Genomic DNA, 17,009 nt, shown 5'->3' with positions numbered 1-17,009 from the left:
TCTTCCATAAAAAATATTGGCAAAAAAAACAGATCAGTATGTCGAAATGCCTTATTTCAAAAATAGCATTTCAAATTTGTTAAAACATCTCGGAGGGGTTATAGACAAAATAACGATCAGTAAATCTCTGCTCTCTTCGGTCAATGACACATCCTTTACTACAGTATCGCTAACCCGAACTCTGCATGAGCAAATCAGTGTAGTTTGCCCTAGAAAAATATTATAACAAAGAAGCAAGAATCTTTCATGTCGACTACTTCCAAGCAACAATGCTAAACCTAAACTAATAAAATCATAATTGTGTTTGTGATTGAAAAACCACATTATATATTTGCAGGAATGAAGCTTAAGTCATAAAGCAGAAGGTAATGTTACCTTAGCTGGGCCTGAGGAATCCCAGACATAACATACAGTAAATCCACCCCAAGGGCACGGAGACAATTCATCCGCATTTGTAGAACAATAAAGGGAACCTATTGTTCTGATGGAATTTTAATTACATTTCTTAATATCATCCACATATTAAAAATGTGTTTTTTTTGGGGGGGGGATGTTTCAAATTTAAATATGGCTGTTTTAATGTGTATGTGTCACATATGTAAGGGTGATGTGTTAAAGTGGTAGTCCCTATTCTCCTGGATGCCATACCTCTTGTCTACCTCACTATCTGTCTGTAGAATGGGAAACTATATTTTGTGTCAAAATCACCGTTATCCTGCAGTACCCATCTCCTGCAAGCAGGAGATGGGTTAAAAAAAACATTCTGGTGCAACATTCTTATCTGCAGTGTTTTACTCACTACCCTCTGTTAAGCAACTTTACAACCTGAATAGACAATACAGACGTATCTTTAAAACGTATTACAGTAATTGTCGGCTGGATGTACGTAATATGAGGCACTTTTTATAGTTTCCCACATCTTTGTGATATTCCTGTTACAGTGCATTGCTGAACACAGTGAGGGATTTATGATCCCTGTAGTTTTTTTTTTATTTCTACATCAGAGCACATGCAGAAATTTCTTTACTGCTCAGTTTGAAATATTTACCCAAAATGTAAATATCCTCAGACCCAGGACTGGGTCTCAAACTGTTCCCTGTTCCCATATGTCTTGTAGTACACTTCCCTCCATCTACACTGTAGGGCACATTGCAACTTCATCCTTACTGTGAGTGTTCCCTTTCTGGTCCAATCTTAACACACACCATATCTGGGTTAAATCATACTGCATTAATCGTACTACTCCTGGCATGTTTTGCTGTGCATTTTCTCTGACATTTTTCAATTAAAGACTACTATATTAAGTAATTAATGAAGCACAAACTTAACATTTATGCATACTTGCGTTGTTTGAAAACATACAAATATACACATACACATTAAAAAAAACAATATTTCCCATTACTGCAATAATCAAAACATCAATCATTTCAAAAAGCTTTTTATTCTTTTACATTATTATGATTAACATCACTTTATTAACCCTTTACAATTTCTTGCATTAGGAATTATCTTTTCGCATACCCCAGCTTGCTCTCCATGAGACACACAGACAGGGAGAGAGCTTGGGGTCAGAGCACAGGGTCAGCCATTGTACAGCACCCCTGGAGCATTTGGGGTTAAGGGCCTTGCTCAGGAGCCCAACGGAGTAGGATTCCTCTGCCGGCTGCAGGATTTGAACTGGCAACCTTCTAGCCACAGGCACAGATCCTTAGCCACAGAGCCACCGCTGCGCCCTGGGATGTACTGCCTCTATAAACGTTAAGCCCTTTATTCACATAGCCAAGATTCAAACAAACTTGCCCTGAGTCACAATGAACCTCTTGCTTTCCGAACAAAAATGCCATATAAGCTATTTGGACGTTTAATTTTGTTTTCATTTGAAAAATATTTGCCATGGTATTTTTTTAACTCTAGGGCTAGCACAGAGATGTACGTGTCAGCCTCAGAATTTCTAGGGTTCTGGGTTCCATTCCAGACTGGTGTGCCCTGGTGCAGTTTGCATGCTCGTGTAGCTCGCTTTTGCCAAGTGCTCCTTATTCCAGCCATCTTCCAAAGACATGCTGGCTAGGTTAATTGGTATCTCTAATCTATCCCTGTGTGTGAATGTGCATGCATATAATGGATATATCTTAACAGGAACTGGGTTGCCTTATCCCTCACCAGAAATAAGCAGTTTTCTGACTATCACTTGACGGTTAGATTTTAGCAGTCCTTTTTTCATAACAGCAAAATTAAACCAAAAGGCTTAATTTTTTAGGAAGAGAAGCCAAACTAAATACAATAAAATCAATGAGTTTCACATTTTTTGTTCTTTTTTTTTGCTCCCCACAGAATGTAGAGAACACCAACGCTAAAATACCGCATTTCACTAACACATCAATCTTAATGTTTTCCAATTATTATTATATCTTAAGTGCTGGGTTACAAAAACAAATGTATTCAGGGACCCCAGTTTCACAGATGGAACAACAATATAATGAGAACATCTCAGAAGTATCCACTCAGATTTAAATCCCAGAATCCCTATTTGAAAAAAAAAACTTTTTTTCTGAGCCAGGGGTTTCTATCCACCAACTTCCTAAGGCTGTGCAATTATAGGGGATTCTATAAAAGGTGGCAGAATTTGTGGATGAGAAAAAAAAACACTTTTTTTTTCTTTACAATAAAATGTTTCTGAAAAATCAAAACGGAAAAGATTTGTCTTTTCAGAATGAATCGACACCTACGCACTGTTTTATAACTAGCGGTTATAAAGACTTTGTGCCCAAAAGATGCATAGAATACTCTCTGTAGGATTTCTGCTGTCACTGTCGAAAGCATCAAGACCTTCCTTATGCTTACTGTGTACACTGTAGTTATAAAAACAGCTCCAAAGCCTTCAAGCTTCCAAGGCGAACTGTGAATCTGGTACCACTTAATCTAATGTCACATATGGGGATATGTTAGGAAGCTCAACACTCAGCAGAGCACCGTAACTGAAATACTTCTGTTTTCCCCAATGACTCAATGCAGAAACCCGTCACACGAGCTCTGGCACCACAACTTGGAATAAGTGAGAGGCATGCTAGAAAAAAATCTGAACAAAAGAACACTCACATTTTTGGCAGTGTCAAGAAGATCATTTTTTTCAAATAATTACTTTTCTATACATAGATCACTGTCATCATGGCAATTTCTTTACTGAATCAGCTCAGCACCGCAATTCTCAAGCTAGATGTTGCAGAAGAAGCTGTCTGATAATTGTTTTCAGAAAGGGCCTTATCTACATGTTAACAGAGGTATTTTTCCTTCTTGAAAAAAGTCTCTTTGGATGCCATTTTACACAGCCAAAATCAAGCAATACTTTGAGCCAAGCGTGCCACTTAACTCGGTTTCTACCGTAAAATGGGTCGCCATATTTATTTTTGTTGGAGCTCTTAACTGTGGCAAAAGTTTTAGATTGCATGGTCGTTCTGTGTTTGAAGTGGTCGTCTGAGTAAATCGTGTCTGCTCTGCAGAAAGGTTATTATGCTTGAACCGAATATTCTTTTAACAGTGCTGTCTGAAAAGATTTCATTTTAACAGGGGGGCTCTGTTCATGCCATTTACTCCTAGAAATAGTGTAATTACACAGCATTCCAAAAACAACCTGGAATCGTTTTAACCACAACATTGTTATGTTGGACCTCCACGACTGCTTGCCTCATTTCCTCCTGGTCTTTAGGAGTCAAGGGAGTGTTATGAAGACTCCTGGGGACCTAGAGAAAGGGCATTAGGTGTATCTGAGAGCACAGTGACGTAGATTTGGGCTGTACTCAAAAGCTTCCAGTGCCAGGTCTTGGAAGAGCATTTAAAAAAAACGCTTAAGTGTTGTTGTGGGACTCTTCTGCAGCTTACCAAATGAGCTTGGAAAGAATTACTGACTCTAGGGAAAGACAGTAACGCATCAGAGCCAGAGAGTAAACTAATTATCTAGTGTGCTGCAGTCAATAAACAAATATGCACAAACCTACCACTTAGGTACAAACACACTTACACTTCTGACACCTTGAATACAACCGAGCAGAGCGTGCTATGCTTGCCCCTCACTCAGTATGTGACGTTCTCGTTTATCAAAGCTGTGATCAAAGATGATATTCTAATCTAACAGTACCGCTAGGCTATCAATCTTCATTTCTGACAAAAACTGTGGTGAACTATATTTCTGTTGTACAGGTAGTACAAAGGAGAACAGCCAGACTTATTCCTGGCCTGAAGGGAACATCATACTTGGACAGACTAAGGGAAATGTATCCTTTTAGCCTGGAACAAAGATTAAGTTGATTCAGGTATTAAAAATCCTGAAGGGCAATTCATGGGACTTCATCAAAATCAGCAGAAACACAAGGACCCATGGATGAAAGTGGAAATTAGGTTTAAGGCCATTCAAGACAGGGAGTTAAGTTTAAGGCCATTCAAGACAGGGATGTCTTTACACAGAGGATCGTGGGAGTCTGGAGCCAGCTTTCTACCAGTAGCCAAACACAAAAGGCAGGCCAAATGGGTTCCTTTCATTTGCTGTATAAAAGTCTGTTGGTCATACAGCATATCACTGCTAGTTCTAAGAAATATACAGTATACTAAGGTCAATCCAGTGGCTTAAAAGTATTTGGTTGTTGGACACAAATACAGGACAGCTCAGACCTTTATTTAATAAACGCATTACAAGTCATATGTCTAAAGCCTTTCTATACTAATTGATCATGTTAACAAGTTTTTAATAAAAATAAATCCACAAAAACACTGTCAATGTCTTCACATGTGAAGTTACAAAAAAATCTACTAAGGAATACATCTATCTTCTACTCAGGACTTCAACGTGATGTAATGGTGATATCAATAATACCATTCTGTGTTTCCCAATCATTTGCTCACCCAAAAAAACAACTGTCAGTATCAACATGTTTAAACAAACATAATGGTATTAACTACAGGTTAGCCAAGCAGTAATGTGTGTTAACTGCTGAAATCACTTCCGTGCTCTTCAAAAAGAATACTGTCAGCATTACTGGCAGAATCCAGCCTCTCCCACTTGCTCTCACTTGAATCAATCAAGTCAACAATCAACGGAAAGTAATTATTTCTGTCTGGTGTGACATACGTTCTGGGACTCATGTATATTTCTTATAACTCAGCTTCAGGAAGACAATGTCTATTTTTTTTTTACTTTGGAATCACTGCTGGGTCTTCTGCATTAGAAATTGATTGTTAATGTCAAACTATTTAACACAAAATATTCCAAAAACATTCCCAGAAATTACAGCTAAATCATTAAAGAGTTAATCTCATACTACATGGTTCAGGGTCATTGAACATCATATCCTGCCATTAGAGCCACATAATGAGGATTTTGTTAATTGAAACAATTCCACAATGACTTCAGCACTGTCCACTTGACCCTATGTAAGTAATAAATAATAATCCCATTGAAGTAAAAAACTTAATTATGACTTAGAATAGAAAAAAGTCACACTTACACATTAATTGAATGTCCAGAATGTCTACAGTATTAGCGCATAAAGTATGTGTGTGCTGTAATTTAATTAAGAACACTTATTTTTCAATAGCATTAGAAAGCTGTAGAGTATAATTGATGTCGATATTTTTTGAAAGATTGTTTAAAAGGGAAGCTATGTAGTTTAACAATAACTTTTTAAACTGCAATGTTCAGTGGCTTAAATCAAGTGCTGTTTATGGAGGTTGTTTGGTCACTGTATTCATTCTGGTGAGCTAATTTAATCACAACTCATTTCAACCTATGATAGTCTAATTATGTTTGGAGAAAAAAAGAATAATGAACAGTCATCATGAATCAATTGTCATCAATTCACCTCCTTCAGGGTCAATTAATTGAGGTTTTACCCATTCTTAAGTAAATTAAAGCCTTTCAGTTATTCTTATGCCTGGTCAGGCTCCAGATACACCTAACAATCTGACTGAAACATTAATAATGAGGAGCAGAAACAACTGATTAAAATGAAATATAAAAGGACATACTGTATGTTCAGCTAGCATCTTACTGAAACAATCTAATCAAAATCTACTCCCTCATTAGAAATCACCACATAAGTACACTTGCACACAGCCTAGCAGAGAATGGTCATATATTTTCTAACTTGTCCAGTCCCAGTCACTTCCCGACAGAGCCTCCATGCTGGTTGCAGTCTTCACTTTCACAGCCATCCCATTATATTTCTGTGAAGACAACTCCATTTTCAACAGAGGTAAAAAGATCCTGCCACCACAAGGCACAATGTTGTTTATAGACACACACAGTTTTCTTCAGGTTCAGCTTTTAAAACTACAGAGCAATAAAATCATTCATGTGACTTTTGCGGCATTCCGTTGGAAAGCACCAGCTATTGTTTTGTTTTTTTAAAGAAGCACCTGTCTTCTTATGAGTCCTACAAATCTGTCTTGGCAAACTAATTCACCGTCAGAGGGTTACACATCAGCAAAATGATCGTGAGCTTTTCCTAGGAATCTTTGTAATGCTCAACTGATATGGGGAAAAAAGTACCTTCCAAAAACGACTATGTTAGATTATGCATGTACAATTTTTCTTTCCCTGACAACCCTATTGAGACTATATTAAGACACTCCTACAAGTACTAGTCATAGGAAAATACAGCATTTGCCAGAGTGCAACTTGTCAATGGGCTTGTAAATCCTTCCCGTGGACTAGTCATTCTTTTCTCCTATGACATAAGAGTAAAGAATACTGCTCTGGCTTGTGTTTGAATATGGCTTTGGAAAGAAGCTCCCCTGGTGCAACTGGTTCTAAAAGGAGACTACATACACCAGTTCACAGCTCAATCATCATGTTCACAAGCTCTCTAATTACTCCCATGTCTGTGAACCACAAACTCAAATGTCGCTTCTCATGACAAGATCTATTTGGGGCCATTTTAACACCTGTCTGCAGAGGTTTAAAATCCAACTGAAACTTTTGAGGCTTTTCCTCACCAACAGGGAGTCAGGACAACGACAAGGGGTTACTGATTCCTATGGCTTTGCAGCCTTTTATGAAATACTCATAGAAAATTTCAAAAAGAAAAATAAAACCAATAAAAAAGGACACTAGCAGAAAGTCGGAAACAAGCTGTCCAGTCATGGCTGTCAAAGCTCATACCCTGGCTTATTTCTTTTTGTCTTGGTAAGGAGCTAGTGCTAATCACATCAGCTTGAGAAGCCTAATTTCGTCCTCTTGTTTGTAATTTGTCTAATGTTTTTATGTTCTTTAATGTTATTTTTATTGTTTCACTGCTTGGATTGTTTTTTGTCTGTGATTCCAAATACATTTCTCTTGATTGTTTTCACAGTACAAAAATCAATCCTTTGGGAATAAACCCTACAAACAAGACATACTGTACAGTAAACAGTGTTTTGTTTGTGCACAAACTATAGATTTGTCAATAACACTGTAGAGTTCTACAAACATGCAATCCATTAATGTCAAGTACTGCAGCAGGAGAATGAGGGTAAAATACAGCATCACATGTTCACATCATTCTAACTTGATGTTTGTGATCACATCACAGAGACAGACAAAATTTACACTGACCTTCTGAATTCTGATGTACTGTAAGGCGTGACTTTGCTGCCATCAAAGAAAAAGAATTCACTACAAAACTATCTTGTAATTATGAGATAGCAGATTATGTCGCATTTCCAATGTAGTACACTCTTGCGTACTTTATGTGATAATCACGTTAACACAATTGTGAAGCAATACCTCATTATTCTCATGGTCAAGTAACTTCTGCAACAAGGATTATTCCCGCCTTGAGTGCGACTATGCCACCTGGCAATTATAAAGGGTGCTAGGCCCCTCACTAACTTACCACAGGTTTTTTTCATCTGCCAGAATCACCAATGCACACACAGAGCAACAACAGACTTAATTATCATTTAAGGGCCCTTTTTGTTTTCTAAAGACATCAACAATTATCCCGAGATTCAAACAAACGGTAATTCAAGGGGTATGATGAATCCCAGAGAGACAGCAGTCCATTTAGAGAATGAGGAAAGGGTGCTAGAAAGTTCTTATTGGTATGTAAAAGTTGGTATAGAAAACAACAGCCACACAGAGAAGAAGGATGCCACCCAGTCCAATCTTCCCAGTCTCTGGGCTATACTGAAAGTTCTCCCGCAGGCTGTACCACGTTCCACTCAGTACAGTACCGGTTCACCAGGCCTTCTTCTTGGCTCTCTGTCTCCAGGAAGTAAAAGTCTCTGCATAGTATCTCCGTTCCACTGCTAGAATCTCCCCTGGTCTGCAGTTCCTGGACCAATAGTTCCTCTCCTCTGTGGTCTTACAGGTTGCGGCTTGCCTTTCCCTTCCCTTGTGTTGAGGACCTCTTGGGAAGAGGAGAGACAGCCCTTTGTTTAGGCTCAGATCTGATTATCCCTTCCATTAGCCTAACCCCATCAGTGGGTTTTCCAATGCCTCTGTCAGGAGGATGTGGTTCCAGTTGATTATCAGGAGGAAGCTTGGGTCATTGGAGAACTGTGAGTGTGCAAACCTTCAGGCGTATCAGGCCCTATCACTTCTTTGTCTGCTTTACTGCTCCATCCCCCTGCCCAAGGCCTGGTCCAAACTGGCTGAGCACCCCTCGCACCTTCATGCTTCTGTACTAAGTGCAGTCATTGGTTCATGTCAGGACAACCACTGTGTTCTTAAATTGTTACTAATTGATTCCTCCCCCACTATCGGCATTGGAAAACTTTGAAGTTGAAAACTTCAGGGGAAAGCATACTCTATATTGACATGATCCTGGTCACTAATACATCTTTATTAATTATAATCTGTTACTCCATCAACGATTTGCATTCTATGATATTATCATTAGCTGACTTTTAGTATTAAGCAGTGGAATCAATTGCACGGTACCCTTGTTCTTGTTTAAGAAGTGTCTTCATGGTTAAAACCGTGTTCAGATTAAGTAAAAATTGTAACATTTCATTATGACTAAACCCCAGTCGAAATTAAGTCTGTGCACGTTTTACAGCACTGGACACCGTCACTAACACAAAACCCACAGCTCCAGCAAAGCTGTCGGGAGCTTCTAGGCGCAGTCATTGCACAATATAACTTCACATGGGAATTTTAAAACTTACGTTTTGTTTTTTCAAAGTGATGTTCTCTTCTAACAATACGAGTTGCTATACAGTAAAATGAAGTATACATTAAATAATTGTTTTTGCCATTTTGTACACTACACTTTATTTATTGTTTTCTACATTCAGTTTCAACCCAGAGCTCCTAAGGGTTTTTTACACTCTTTGACTTACTCCTCAATTTTTGTTTTAATTTTTTTTTGTATGTTGCAGGACTATCTCCTGTTATGACCAATCTAAAACATAAAAACCAAGGGGGAAAAAAAACTAAAACCTTCTATCTTTAGGCATAAGGGCAACTCATGACCCCATTCTGCTCATATGAAGTCCTGTCAGCTGCACACACTGAGAAGTAATCTAACTCAAGGCCTGAACAAAGAAAATGAAAACAGGGGGCCTCTCGCCCAGAGCAAGAAAAGATTACATTTGAATAACAAATCATCTCTGATTTTTTGCCGAGATATGATTGAAAGTAAACTTCCTTCCTGGCAGCTCAGCCATCTAGACAGGTTTGTAAACTGCCAATTTTCCTGCAAAAAAAAAAACACTGGAGTTTATTTAAATTGTCCTGCTATAAGAAAAGCCATGCACCTCCATTATTTGTGTTGCTTGCAATGCTCTGAGTAGAAGAAATACTCTGCAGAGTTGTCCCAAATCCAAATCAGTGGCAAAGAAATAAAACCCACATAACACAACAATCAAGATGTATCAGCAAATCTAAGCAATAGTATACCATAATTTTTGTTTTAGTTTTGAAGCTACATTTTAAAAAACATTCAATGAGAGTTTTCAGATTTTTCAATCAATTGAATCTTCTTGAAATATGTGAAATGCAGGTTGTTGTTTTAAATGAGATGTCCCTTATAATGACACACCAAAAGAGTTCAAGTTGCAAAAGTGCTGCAACCAACAGAAGTCAACATGGAGAAAGAAAAAGTCACAGATCATTTCTGAACAGCTGGCTAAAATACGAGCAGAAGGGCTGTTACGATGTCAAAAACGTATCGGCAGATTTGAACAAAGAAAATTGTATATCTTCCAACTTAAAATACCACAAGATAATCATTGGTAGAGGCAAGGTATGAGGAAAGAGCTGCCTGCTGTTCCCTAAATGAAACCAGGCTTCTTGCCATCACAGCTGTAAAATCAATGGAAAAGGGAAACTGTATGGGTTACAATCTGTACAGGATAGCATGATCAGTGCTTTTTGGCAGAAGTAAAACATTGGAGGGTACTCATAAAACTTGGTGTCTGTTTTATCATGGAAGTAAAGGCTGTAACTATTTCCATCCCATCCAATTTCTAACCACTTCATCCAATTTAGGTTCCCTTGTAGCAAGGGAGCCTTAGAACATCCCAGCAAGCAAAGGGCGCAAGACAACATACATCTGGGATGGGACACCAGTGGCACACACACACACACCCTCACACCAGGTCCAGCTTTCTCAAAAGCCAATTTAACCTACTAGTATGTGTTAATACTCTGAGAGGAAACCAGAGCACCAGAACACACAAACTCTACACAGATAACACCACAGGCATTGAGACCAGGGCCCCAGGGCTGTGAGGCAGCAAAGATAAACCCTCCACTAAAGTGCCTTCCTTTGTACCTTTTTTACAATTCAGCAATAGAATTTGCTGACAAAGTATTTCCTCATTTACATACAGTGAAAGTGATTCCTCGAAAAACCTGATGACAGTAAATGCCATCTACAGGCATGGACATACTCATGCCTTCTCAATGGAGAAAAATAATGTTTTATTCTGTTTTTGTGCAATTGATGTGTTAATAGATTATCACGTGCATTTGTTCTTGAGTCAAATACTGTAGCAACTGACAGTAACACATGTATATATCACTTTGGCTGAGTTTACTGTCAGAAAAAGGGAATATATCAGATGTTTCAAAACAATGTTGTCAGCCTGTACCTTTAGGTAAAGAAATGATTATTTATTTGTGTCATGATTAGAAACAGGACAAAGGAATCGGCTCCAGGGACAAAATAATTTCATGTCTTTGTCAAGACCTGGGCAGAAAAACAAAGAGCAAAGAGCTTTGGAATTGTGCAAATCCTGTACTTGCAAACCTGTCCTGTGTTTCCTTACTACAAGATTACAGTGTGAGATGACAGTCTGGGAAGAGCCTGTATTATTGTTAAAAAGATTTTATGTTTCCACTGACTTCAGCAACATAATTGGCCATGACAGTCCAACTGTAGGTGGACGATGGAGAGACGGTATTGTCAATCTGCCAGAAGAGGCCTCTATCTCCTGTAGGTACACTTGGTGGCAATTAGTTAATTCATACTTTAAAGGATAAACTAATTCTTAATTCTTAGTGTCACGATCATAATCCCTCCTCTTAAGGGCATTCCGGCACTTCACATTTTAGCTGATGATTTGCACCTGCCCCCTGTTCTGCCCCTCTTTATTTAAGCATGGCTCTCTCGCTATTCCTGGCTCAGCATTGGGAGATGGACGCCCGGAAGCCCGCCTGCTAGCGGGTCCTGGAGAGACCCGACGGCATAGGCTTCATCACAGCGTCCTGATCATCTGAGTCCGGGGCTCGGAGGGCCTGGCCTCATCATCCTGTTTTTATTCCCTGTCCATGTACCGGATCCCGCTCCGGTTTTTAACCTCGTCTCAGATGGCCCGGTTTTGGACCTTGGATTTCACCCCGGATTTCCCCCCCTGGACTCGTCTGCCTTGGCCACGCCCCCCAAGTACCAGTTCACTGTCGCCACGCCCCCGTTTGCCAACGTGCCCCAATCCTCATCGTCTCCTCCCCGATGTCCAATTCCTCTTCCGGATTATACCGTCTGCATAGGGTCCTGAACTACGCTTCACGGGAACCTGGACCGGCTCCCGTTACAGGTAGACTGTGATGGGTTTGGTAGCAGTGTGGGGGAAGCTCATTTGTTGTAAGAGCTGCAGGTTCCCAGCAATAAAGCCTCCTGGATTGTACAGTTATTTCCATTGTTATTATGTGCTCAGATCCCAAGAGCCACCTGAATGAAGGGTGGTGTCCATCACAATATCTACCTATTATTAATCTACATTTACAATTCTTTTGTTTTACTGAAAATGCAGTTTATTGATTTCCTAATCAAGTAATAACTGTAAGTGGAGAATAAGGCCTCTTCTTACCTTTCACAATGAGTGTCACATTTTCTAAAAGCACATAGCTTAATTTTTGTATGATGCTTTGCATTTTGTTGCCTAGTTTTTCTTGTAGTTTCCTTTTCATTGGCAGGTGTGGTCCCTGGGAGATGTGGCTCTAATGTGGTTTTGACAGGTTTCGTGATACATGGCAGCTTGTGTAACTTTTACTAAATTGAAAACAAATGCCATGTTTTAATTTTCCATTTCTGATCTGATGATTGTATCACACTTTTACCCACAGGGCTGTGAGAGTCTAGAACAAGCTACCCAACCATATTGGAAGCTGATATATAGACTTCTTTCAAGCAATGGCTGGATGATATCTTCAGATCAAATAAGTATTAAAGTTAGGAGATCCTTGGATCCATTTGCTATTAACTACAAAACAGGCTGAATGGCTTCCTCTCGTTTATAAGCACTCTTGTGTTTTTAAAAGGGCTGTAACGTTTCTTATATTCTTAAGATATACATTTCTGTGATATTTCTTTTCACAAAAGAACAGACATTTGAGCCTATGGTTAAAAAATTATCCAATATTATACCCAAACAATACCGTAACTAAAAAGCTCCTCTGCTTCTGTATTTTTCAACACACTGGGTAAAAAAAAAGTGGTGGACCACTGCATTGCTGTAATGTGCTGACAAGCACTAATGTGTTTTTGGAATGCTTACTTTTGTGTAAACCACAAAACAAACGGTGAAGATGGATTAAATCATCTATATGTTCTTACAGCTAAAAGGATTAACAGTCTTTTAATGAAGACCCCCTTTGTCTTTGCAGCAGTTTTTTTTTTATTTGGATCCTTTCATAAAACACCCCACACTCCATCTCTGCCACTGTCCCTGGGGGATCTACTTAGGGCTGGGCATTATGGCCAAAAACATTATCACGATAATAATTTTCATATCAGTCGATATTGATAATTATCACGATAAATGTCAAATCATTATTTCTTTCAAGTTTAAAGGCAGATTTTTTCTCCTGAGTGAAAGTTGAAGAAACCAGACAGTTAATTGGTAAATTAAACAACTCTTTATTTTAAGAACACAACAAACACTTGCCAAACAGCAGAAACATTAAACAAATCTGTTAGCTGCCCGGTCTGCAACACACACGTGCACTCGTGCAGTTGTGCGCATGCGCATATCATGCGCAAAGCATAAACATATATATCGGACATTTATCGAACTTTTGTTAAAATTATATCGAGGAAAATTATATCAAGATAATTATCGTTATCGAATTATCACCCAGCTCTAGATCTACTGTATATACGATACAGAGGGTGTCCCTGTGCAGGTTGTTGATACAATTACAGTGACCTGTTTAGAGGTCTATTAGCAGTTAGAGTTTCCTCTCTAATTCCACACTATGTCCAGGGATACAGTAGGGCAGCACTGACACCCCTTCTTGTGTTTAAAGCATCTTGAAAACTCCCTGAAACTGTTTCGTCACAATATGCTCAGCAAAACAAGAAATCAATAAACTATTTCACATTTATTGCAGAAAGGAGCCTCTCTGCTCGTTTCACACGACTGCACAAATTATTCATGTCCCACAATCTTTAAACAGGTGGCTAAATGAACATTGAAACACTTCAAACATCTGGACCAAAGCAATCAATTCCGTTTTTCAGAGTAAAAACACTGCATTAAATGATTGGAAAAAGGGTAGAAATCTACAACATGATATAATTTCTCACTGATAGGCATGCTGATTGAAGTTAATGTGCTACTGTTTGACAGCACAAAATACATCATGAAGTAGTAACTGCATGTGCCATTTGTTATTTGTGTCATTAAATTGGCATGTAATGACTTTGTGACTTTGGTGTAGCACCCCTAACTAGAGCTAAACCATACTGAAGAGTCACAGTGAGGCTATCAGCAACCAAAAACAGTCATGTTTGCTAGCCCACTAAAAAAGAACACGTCAGCAATGAGCAATGGAATTTAAAATCCCTCCTGTCCCTCAGTTAATGGTGAATCCTGCTTGATCATATGACCAATAAAGTAAGGCAAAATGGAAACAATATGACTTCAGATACAATTTTTCTTTACTTAGCTAGCCATGACAATACAGCCTGAGGATGATCTGCACCATTTCATCTTTGTATTGAGTATTATTTTGCTCTCCATTACACTCATTACTGCAGAGATACTGATTGACAAAGGCATTTTTCTATATAAACTGAAAAGAACTCGACATTTTTGTGTTGTACACACAAAAACACGATTCAGATTTTAAAAAAAATCTTTCAAACAACACAAATCTTTAGTTTCTTTTTCCGTCAACTTTGTGAAAAACCTATATATTATATACATATCTATTATGCTCACCAAATTCATTCATGCCCATAATGAAATGGAACAAAAACATCATATTACAGAGACATTTAAGCTGCTGAAAACATTCAAACAAAATATCAAATTGCATAAAATCGTTTAGGTCATATCTGTCATAATTAAAGTCCAGAACACACAAAGGTGAAATTTGTTCACAACACTTAGTATTCCTTTAAATAGGGTGGCACTGTATATACAGTACACACTTCAGGCACATACTGCATGTGATATCCAAACAGTTTTTAAACCCCCAGAACTACTTCAAACAGCAGAAAAGCTGGAAGAAGGTATGACCTTTGCTGGGAATCAATTCCACTTCAAGATTCCCTACAGAATGAGACACAGAGAGCACAGGTTGATTGATACTGTAGCTTCCCCCACCCTGGCATTTAGTTCTGCACTACAACATTGCAACAGTCACTGTAGCCTTAGTCCCTTTCATACCAACAATTTGGTTATCTGTTGCATGGAATGGTGTCAATTCTTAATGAGAATCATAGTCCCATCCTATGTTGAAGATCTCCAATTGCATAACGGTTTTAAATGTAGTCATTGTCAGCCCTCCGCTATTCACAGTAGTGAGGTATAGTCGGGTATATTCATAAATATTTGAAACTGAAAGGGAAACGTTAGGGGTTCAGAGCTTACAATGAGCACTACCAGTTGAAAATGCATGATCTGTAATTTGCTATTTATTTGCCTATTTCTTTGAAGTGTTTGACAACAAAAAAGCAAACCTACACACAAAGAAAAAGAAATCGCCAAAGTAATTCTCTGTATTTCAAGGAGTCAAACACTGAAATGGATCCTCCGCCAGGAAATTCCCCAGGCTAGCAGCACACATAAAAAAGCAACACCAAGATGGAGTTCAAGCAGAGTTCTCCTTGTCCTGAGGGTGAAGTCAGAACATAACTCCCAGAACAGACTTCACACTACACTGCGTTTTGACCCCTTTTCTCAGAACACAGGGCTCTTCCTCAGGATCACTTCCCATCTATAATTCAAGTCACCAAATGAAATCCTTTATCGATTTGAAAGAGATCTAAATCTAGAAAGGTGGATATGAAAAAATACTTTATCTTAGACTTCATAAAACCAGAACGGTATTTCTTCAAATCGTTTGTTTAGCTTATATCCACCCTATTTCACTGCAAGGCAAAAATACCTTTTATCTTGTAACAAATGTGGTTACATTAGTGAAAATCTAAAAAAAATCCAAAAGCAGGTTTCATTATTAATAAAAATGCATTTAATTCCAGGTTCAAATGGTGAAAGGAGGCTTCAATTGTACAACTGTCTTGTTCCTAGCAAAAAAGAATGGCTACATTCCGAGTACTACATTCCCTAAGACGGATTAATAGGAAATAGTCCCTACAGAAACAGAAAAAATGTGCATCTCACATCTGATCAATCTAATTATCTGATTCAGCATCCAAATTCCATCTTGGATAATGTCCACATGTACTTGCAACACCAAATTCATTTCTTTTTGTGTAAGCAGCAATAAAGACTTCATGTACATTTCCCAATGACCACAGTTAAGGTGAAAGATACTGTGCTTCATACCCATTCTCTACACCAGGATGAAATACAAGAACTGTATTTCAGTGATTAAGAGATACCTCCAGAGCAATACTTCCCAGCCTGTGCTGCAGCACAGAGGTTTAAAAAGGGCAGATCAGGAGCTTCTGTAATCTTAACCAGCTTGGAACCAAATACTAGTCATCTTCACCAAAGCAGCCAACATTTTACACTGAAATACAAGTAAAAAAAGCCTAATCTTTCTTCTTACAATTGATAGTCTATGGTTCAAATAAATGTTATTTCTCGCAGTTAGCATGCTGACTATTTTAAAAATCCTGTGGTATGCCAGAAAAACTTTAGGAGTAAATTTACAGGTTCTGGTAATCTGTGCAGAGACCTGTAAGAGTGGTGCATAAAGACAACGCATACGTTGAAGTCTTTTTTGTAATGATATATTTCTTTTTAATCTGTGGCTTACATGTACTGTTTGTACATGTTTGTCTCTGTCTACGCAAACCTTAGCTGCTTAGATGCAAAACACATTTCTAAGGAATCTGTATTATTGTATCATATCGTAAGAGTCTTCTACGAGCTGAAAAAGCCTTGGAAGCACTGCTCTAAACATCCCAATCACACAACTAAAATCTTTAAATGAGCAAGTCGGTGTAAGAAATGTATTGCATTCATAAGACTAATATGTATATTGTTTTAAGCCCAAAGAGCGTAAATGAGGATTATGTGTTGTCAACATTCAAACGCAAACGAGCAAGGTGCCAGAGATCGTGACTGAAGCCTTGGCTTTCCTGGGCCCCGTGGAATGGAATACCCCAGTGCTG

At 38.5% G+C, this 17,009-nt stretch overlaps 1 protein-coding gene across 2 annotated transcripts in view; it reads right to left on the bottom strand.

Annotated features, from left to right (window-relative positions):
- Window positions 1–17,009, bottom strand: part of ctbp1 (C-terminal binding protein 1) — a 217,088-nt gene that overhangs the window by 170,389 nt on the left and 29,690 nt on the right. The window lies entirely within an intron of this gene.

This window comes from Lepisosteus oculatus, chromosome 1 (assembly GCF_040954835.1).
Source record: "Lepisosteus oculatus isolate fLepOcu1 chromosome 1, fLepOcu1.hap2, whole genome shotgun sequence".
Classification (NCBI taxonomy): Eukaryota; Metazoa; Chordata; class Actinopteri; order Semionotiformes; family Lepisosteidae; genus Lepisosteus; species Lepisosteus oculatus.
The sequence above is the reverse complement of the archived record's forward strand: the minus strand, read 5'-3'. Positions and strand labels throughout refer to the sequence as shown.